Below are 8,897 nucleotides of genomic sequence, written 5' to 3' on the forward strand. Positions count from 1 at the left end.
AATTACTCATTGATGGCTAGACCATGGAACTTAGAAGAGAACTTACTACTGCCATTTTCACAAGTATTTTTGAACCCTGTCTATTATTTAATACTTACATTAAAAATTCAGTATCATTAGTATTAGTTTTTTCTTTTCCTATCTCTTATTCTCCTCTTTAAAAATGACTTGTTTTTAATTGTGTGTGTGTGTGTGTGTGTGTGTGTGTGAGTGCAGGAGACCAAGGAGGTCAGAGATGTCAGATTTCCAAGTCAGTTGTGAGCCATCTAATGTGGGTGCTTAGAACAGAATTCCAGTCTTCTGCAAGAACAGTATATGCTCTGAATTATTAAGTATCTCTCTCTCTCCTTCCTTCCCTCCCTCCCTCCTTTCCTATCTTTTCTTCCTTCCTTTCTTTTTTGGTGCTGGGGATTGAGGCAAGAGCTTCATATAGCAGAAGTATGCACTGGGTCACTGAGCTACACCCTTAGTCCCATAATAGCTTCTTTGGCAAAAACAAAACAAAACAAAACAAAAAACAACAAAAAAACCCCCCAAACTTCTATGCATATATAGAATCATAGTTGGAAAAATATATCAGTAGATTATTATGCTCTGTGTCAACATCTACTAATTTTATAAAGTCTTGTGCTAAAATCTGACAGTTCTCATTTTCATGGATGCTTTTTTTCATTCTTGCAAACTAATCAGAATCTATTATACTTTTATAATTCCAAGACATGTTTTGAAAGCCCAAGGACATTCTTCTTGATTTGTAAAATTATTATCCTAAATTTAAAATTCTAAAATTTCTTCAAATATAATTGTCATCTGTTTGCACAGTTGAAATACATTACTTTTAATAGTAAGATTATATACACATCCAAATATCTCTTTGCAAACTGGTCTTTACACAGTATTAATTTTCTTTGAAAATCAGTTGCTATCTCAGTTAAGGTTTTGTTGCTGTGATGAGACACCATGACCAAGGCAACTCTCATAAAGGAAAACATTGAATTGGGGCTGGCTTACAGCTTCAGAGGTGTAGTACACTATCATCAAGGCGGGAAGCATGGCAGCATGCAGGTAGACATGGTGCTGGAGAAGAAACTGAGAGTTCTAGATCTTGATCCGCAGGCAACAGGAGACTGTGTCACTGGATGTAGCTTGAGCATAGGAGACCTCAAAGCCCACCCCCTCAGTGACACACTTCCTCCAACAAGACCACACCTACTCCAACAAGGCCTTATCTCCCAGTAGTGCCATGTCCTATGGTTAAGCATTCAAGCACATGAGTCTATAGGGGCCAAACCTATTCAAACCACCACAGTTACTTTCTCCTGAATTATCACAAGATCATAGCTTAACAATGTTTATGTGTTTTAAAATTCCAACAAGGAAGCAAACTTTTGAACTTTTTGTTATAATGGTGTCTTTGTAAGAATCTTTTAAACTAAAATTTTCTGAGATTAGTCAAGCAAAAAGGATAACGTACTATTAAAAATCCACTTTAATGGGTATTTGTGATCAACAAATACCATATTTTATGGGCTACGTTATTGCGCTATATTCCATAAATCTGTGTAATTACTGTGTAAACTAAAATATTTTTTAAAATTAACATTTGGGGTTCAGGGAGATGGTTCAGTTGGCAAAATGCTGTACAAACATGAAGATCTGAATCTGGACCCCCAGAGTGTAAAGACTGGTTGTGGCCACCGATGTGTAACCCTAGTGCTGGAAGTTGAATGTGGAGACAGGTCGATTGCAAGAACTCATTGTCTACCCAGCCTAGACAAACCAATGAGACCCGGATCAGTCAGTGACTTTGACTCAAAATAAGGTGGAGAGTTGTAGAGGTTTGGTTTTTGCTGTGTATTGCAATGCTAGCTAGCTAGCTACTGGTCCCCTCAGGCCTGGTTGTCCCCAAGGTCATCCCAGTGATGAGAGAATCTGTGTGTACACAAGAGATGCTGTGTAATCTTACCCCTAAGATATCCCTGATTGGTGAATAAAGATGCCTACAGCCTATAGTTGGGCAGAAGAAAGATTGGCAGGGTTTGGGTTCTCAGGTTTGGGGTCTGAGGAGGACCTCGAGGAGGAGAGAGAAGAAGGTGCAGAGAGGACAAGACACCATGGGTAGGTGAGTCATGAAACATGGCCATGAGGGCTAGCCAATTGGAATTAAGAGCTGCCCAGATGGAAAATAGCAAGTTATAACCTGGGGTTTTTGATAGAGAATTAGGCATCATAGCACAGAGCGCAGGTTTCTGCCCAGCTCTAGTGCATATAGCTTATTATAAATGGAAAGGTTGTGTACCTTTTATCGGGTAACTGAATGATCAGAGATGGGGTAGAAACTCCCGATTGAGATGAACTATTTAGTACAACAGAGAGCAACTGAAGAAGATGCCCAGTGTCAACCTCTGAGCTCTGTGTGTACATACACAAACATTCACCGCACACCTGCACTCCCAGGAACATACAGAAACATGTACATAGAGCACACATGTACACATACAAAATCGTATGCTGTGTCCTCTCTTCACTGGTGGAGCTCTGCCTCGTTGACAATGAGGCTCACAGAAAGGCAGACTGATGTCTACATGACCCCATACGGAATCCACAGTTATCTCCACAATATAACACAATGCAATGTGATGCAATGCAAATTGCCTTTTATATCAAGTATAAGAGAACATTTTCTTTTAGATCCGGAATAATCTAGAAAAAAATGTTCTAATGTATGTATATTTCAGATCTTCCTGGATACTTTTGATATATAGGAGCAAAGAGACATATAAGCAAATAACTGCATTGACCATGTAAAATATGTTTGTATCTGATGAAGAGGGTTTCATGTATCATGGCACACGTGGTAGGAGGAGAGGGAGGGTCAGAGAGAAAACCCTAAAAATTTAAAGCCAAATGACCCATTTAAAAGAAACTTGAGGGGTGAAAGATATTTTTGAATTGACAAAGAGATTTGAGAAGCCATAGAGAAAATATGACTGTATTTATACACCAAGGAGTGTGGAGACAGATAATAGGATTCCTGGGGGCAGGTAGGTGAGACTAGAGGGTTATACGGGATGCAGATTCTAAAGGGCTTTGCTTGGTTAGCCTTAGGTGAGTACTAGAGATTAAAATGAAGGAATGACCTCAACGAGAATCATATAACATTTGTAAAGCATGGAGAACATGGGTGTTTTGAAAATAAATTTTGGTAGGTATAGATGAAATTCATTTAAGTATAATTTAATAATTACTTATCTGACATATTCTTTGTTGAACAGGATTACCAGGTCACGATAAAAGTAAATCAGAACACATTTTATATTAGATGGAAGGACTAAGCTGAATATCTGCCATGATGCTGATCTGCCAACATGTTCATTTGTCCTTTAAAATTGTGTGTTGGGTATGAGAGATGGCTCAGTGATTCAGAGCATTGGCTGCTCTTCCGGAGGACCCAGGTTTGATTCTCAGCACCCACACGGTGGCTCACAATCATTTGTAACTCTAGTTCCAGGCTATTTCATGGTCAAGAGGCTTGTATTATTCACTGTTCTGTCATGGTGATAAAACGCCATGTCAAAAGCAACTTAAGGAAGGTTTACTTGGGCTTACAGTTCTAAGGGGGTCAAGCCCAGCAAGTGAGGAGGCCCTCCTATGGGGCTGCCATTATTTGTGAGAAGGACAAAGATAACCCTTTGGTTGTCTGCTAAGGCACATGGAAAATACCCAAACCCCCCCTCCCCCCGAAACCAACCCAAACTTTCAGCAGCCCTGAGTCTAGTAGGGCCAGTGCAGTGGGGTGGCTCAGAGAGAAGGGAGGTGTGCCATGCACGCCTGACAACCTTCGTTCCATCTTGGGCCCTGTGGTGGAAGGAAGTAGGGTGCTGACTCAGGGAAGTTGTCCCTCGCCCTCTGCACAGCCCCACACAGTGGCAGGTGAAAGCTGCCAGAAGTAAATGAGACCAATTACAGTTTGTTTCAAGCTATAAAAGTGAAATTTGCCTTTGAAAGAGAACTGAGAGGAAAGAACAACACAAGGAAGAAAACAAATAACCCGCCCCAGTCGCACATCCCAGGGCTGGTATTGGTCAATTTGCTGTGTATTTCCTATAAATGTCTTTCAAAACGACGTAAGATACACATACTTTCGAATTTTGTGTAGCCACTGTGTTACAGGACGCTGTACTGCGCCTCCTCACTTGAACGGGCTTGTACCTCTCTAGAACCGTAAGCCCGAATAAGCCCGTCCGCAAGTTGCAGAAAGGTGAGTAATGCAGTCCCCTTGAGCAGGGCATCTCCTGGAACTAGAGTAACGGGGTAGTGAATGAAGAAGCCACATGCTCTCACACATGCCTTTACATGCTGTGCAGTACAGCGGGCTCTCTGTTCTCCTCTCTGTGAGTCAGTTAACCACAGTTTGAAAATGCTTGGGAAGAGATGTTTGTACTGTACTTGTAGGGACTTGCATTCCTGTTATTATCCCTAAATGTCACAATACGACAAGTGTTTATACAGCATTTTCACTGTCCTTGTTATTGTAAATAATCTAGAGATAATTTAAAGCCCATGGGAAGGCTTATGTACCTATATACACATACCACATCACTCTGTATAAGGGACTTTAGCATCTGTGCCTGTTGGTACCTTTAAGGGAAACCTAAGAATCATCCCATATGGGGATTATCAAAGGACAGATGTCTTGCATTATTTTTGTTGTTCTTTAATTAATTTGAACCCCCACCCATCATTTTGAGGCATGGTTGATTACATTTTCCTTGGTGACCATAAATATATCCTTTGGTATAAACATTTTGCCAGATCTCTATTTATTTTCCTAGGGCCAGTTTATGGATGTAAAGAGAGGACCTGGAATTTGTCAGACACACGAGCTGCTGACCTCTCATGTGGGATGATGGGAATTAGCTTCACTTTTTCAGAAACACAGCAAGGCCTTCTAGTTTGTTAGGGGAAACAGCTTCCATTTATTCATTTCCTTACCTAATACTTACTGAATGCATTCTGCAGCATGGCATCAGAAGAGAGACATGTACGACCCTCCCAGCAGTGACCTGGGAAGCTAGAAATCATGGCTCAGCTTGTTTGAGGATGAGGAGACAGGGGCCGTGCCTGGCTATAGTTTATGTGGTTAGTGATGAGTGATGCTCAGCTGAGTCCAAGACTCTCATGGTTGCACCACCAGCCACTTCTTCCCTCACGATGGTCTTTGGAGCGTCAGGTCAGGGCTGGTTTGTGGTATCTTTCATCCCTCATCGATCTATCTCTGGATAAGACTGTGAGGTAAAGAAAGCCAAGTCTGCCTTTTGATACCCTGACCTCTCGTTTAAATACCCCCTTCTCCTGGATTCCCCCAAATTCTGCCCATGCACCCAACGGACTCAAACCTGAAGGAGTTCATGATATCAGCCATTCCTATCTTGCTGTGGATGAGTTAAGACATTGTTTTCCTTCTTTGGACTGTGTTGGCGGATGGTGGGCAGGTAGGTGGGTAGGTGGGTAGGAGAAGTTAGTCAGGAGGAGTTTCGAATCAGTTTTTATTTTTTATTTTATTTTTTTACTGATGATCAACAGACATCGTTTCCAGTGGAGGAAGCCCAGTGGCTATCTCCTGATAGAGGAGAAGGACTTTTCTCTACAGGCCCTCCAGTCTCCCAGGCTGGTATGAGAAGCTTCTACGTGCTTGCCCTTTCCTCCAGGCTCAGCGCACACAATCCCAGTCTTCTCATCCAAGGTGGAAGGCGAGTGGCACGAAAATCCACCTAGAATAAATCTAACCCCAGCCCATTCAAGGGACGCCGCTGGAAACAGAGTTCCATAGACTAGGAAAACCCCACTGCCTGGAAGCCCTCCGTGCTTTCTTTGCCCCACCTCATCCCATGAGGAGCATCTCTGTTGGGAAGGAAATGTAATCATCGTCTTTTAGCCACCAGGACTGAGTTTGGACTCTGTTCCAAACCGCATTCCTGTTCAGTGTTTGATGTTAATAAGAGCCACAAATCATTCCTATTTCCCTTCTCTGCAAGAAAGCCAGCCACAGCCCGCATCTCATCCAGATAACAGACGAGCAAAGGGTGCATTCCTTTCTGAAAATATTCCAAATGACTGTAAAGGGTGCACAGCTTTGCTGTCTCTGTAATAGAAGCTTGGAGACCAGGATTTCTGGGTCACAGAACGGGGTCTTCTGGGTATTTTCTGAGACCTGGACAGTTCAGCATTTTGCTGCAGTGGGGGGTGTTTGTTGGGGGTGGTATGAGAACAGAAGACAGTACCCTGGCCAGGAAAGCCAGACCTATGGATAGAAGAGTTAGGAGATTCCGAACCAGATGGACGGTTCTCCAGCCAGTGAACTGTTGACAGCAGGAAGGAAAACACAGGAAAGCCGTCGTCTTAATGTTTGGGATGTGGATTTTCTAATGGAACATGACGTGTGTGTGTGTGTGTGTGTGTGTGTGTATGGTGTATGTAGGTGTATATAAATATATGTGTGTGTGTACAAAGGTTGATATTGTGTGTCTCCCTCAGTTATTCTCCACGTCATCGTAGTCTTCGTCGTCGTCGTCGTCGTCGTCGTCGTCTCCTCCTCCTCCTCCTCCTCCTCCTCCTCCTCCTCCTCCTCCTCCTCCTCCTCCTCCTCCTCCTCCTCCTCCTCCTCCTCCTCCTCCTCCTCCTCCTCCTCCTCCTCCTCCTCCTCCTCCTCCTCCTCCTCCTCCTCCTCCTCCTCCTCCTCCTCCTCCTCCTCCTCCTCGCTACTTGGCCAGAGAAAGAGCTTCAGACCCCTGACTGCCTTTGCCTCCACGGATCTAAGAATTGTCAGTGCTCTGCGCATGCCTGGCTTTTACGTGGGTTCCGGAGATCCGAACGCAGGACCCCATGCTTGTATTACCATCATTTTGCCCATCTCTCAGCCCCTAAAACATTTGATTTAAAAAATAGTTTTAAAGTTATAGTTTAAGGAACCGTTGCCTCTGAAGCAGCTCTGAGACTGCTTTGTGTCTGCCACCAGCACTCCCTCCTGAACTCTGCATCTTGTAAAAGTGAAAATCTGTATCCCCTAAACGTCACCACGCTGCCCTCCAGAGCGCTTGGCCGTCGGAGTGGAATCCTACAGCACTGCTGTTTTATGACTGCCTCATTTCATGGAACATAACATTTCAGAATTCACCCTGTGTCCTGTGTCAGATTTCCTGCCCCCTTGAATGTAGAATATTGTTGCTATTTTCCATTTTTGTTGATCCACTGTGGAGCACCTGGAGTTCACTCGTGGTTTAGCTGTTGTGAGTGAGAAGGTGTGCGCAGGGGTGTTCACATACCTATAAGACTCTGCTTTTAATTCTTTTGCATACATATAGTACATATCATATAAATTGCTGGATCTTGGGTGGAATACTTTGGAGATAATGTCTTATTATTTTCCATAGCAACTACAGCAGCTTCCGTGTCTTTCAATGTATCTGCATTCTAACACATGTTCAATAGCCTTCTACTTGTGAGATCCAGGCCAACAGGGTTGTATTTTAGAATATTAATCTAGTCAATTTTAATATTGGTAATTTTTGGTCCTAGGCTGTCCCTTGACTTCTTTCTGGGGTGATTTGCAGTTTCTTCGACGGGAAAAAAAATGGGTAATCATTCTACCAGTTATGGGCCTAAGAATCCCCAAGGCAAAGGACACTTAGCACTAGGGAAGTTTAGTCAGACTAAAGGATGATTGCAAACCTACCTGCTGTTCTCACTGCATGATGGAAAGGAGAAGAGAAACAGAGGGAGGAGAGGGAAGGGAAAATACTTTTCAAACCCTCCCCACAGTAGCTGCTACAGTAGGAGCGGGGATGTCTCCTAGTAGTGGACAGATTAGTGGTATACTTAGTTGGAAAGGAGGAAAGTAATGATGTACCGTTAAATGTGTGCATAATAAACTCCTCGCCAAAAACAATAGCCAGTGCCATTTTAAAACACCATTTGTCAATTTGCATGGTGTAACCACTACCACCACGGTTAATTTCAAGCCAGTGGTGAAAACTGGCCCTGCTAGAGTTGCAGAGAGAGGGAGCCATTGTCTAGTAGTCCCTTTACATAAATGAAAGGGCTATAAATAATATCAAGGTCACAGATTAGTAAAATGTAGCACAACAAAAAAATTAAAAAACAATAGAACAATTAGCTGTTAGTGTTTATTACTTTTTATCTAGCATCCTAACATTAGTAGCCTATTTGTAAGTTTCAATAATGGCTGTCTGAAAAGCTCTTCACCATCTTTAAGAGGCTCTGTGGCACACACTGCCTCAAAGCTTCCTCGAACAGAGCTCAGAAGTGGCAGTGTGTTATTGGAGGAGAGGACGGCTGCATCCCTGAGCCTGAAGTGGTGCATCTGGCCCCTCGGGTCTCAGGACCACAGGCAATGGCTTCCAAAGTGGACCAGAAAAGGCTTTGATTCTGAATGGAGAGGCACCAGCTTGCAGGAAAGTCACAACTGAGTTGTGTCAGGCTGTGGACTTGGACAACGAGCACCACCCTGAAGGCCAGATGACCAGATGGGCCAATCCTCTTTGGAGGTCAGCTGTCCAGAGAGTAGCCTAGGTAGCCAGTGTGTAGCTACGTCATTCATGAACTAGAATATGGTAGTTTTCATCTCTGTCTTCTTCCTTATGAGATCATGTAAGTTCTTGTGTGCACATGTGTGATGACGCACCTGTAGAGGTTAGAGGACAACCTAGGGTGTCTGTCTGAGACAGGTCTTGGCTTATTTTTCACTGCATGTAACAGGATAGCTGGCCCTTGGGCTTCTGGAGATTCTAGGGACCCTCCTGTTTCTGCTTCTTTGAACTTGCAATGTAGCTCGACACTACCCAAAGTCTGATGTTTCTGCTTCCATCTCACCAGTG

Source organism: Mus musculus, chromosome 3 (genome assembly GCF_000001635.26).
Source record: "Mus musculus strain C57BL/6J chromosome 3, GRCm38.p6 C57BL/6J".
NCBI classification, from domain to species: Eukaryota; Metazoa; Chordata; class Mammalia; order Rodentia; family Muridae; genus Mus; species Mus musculus.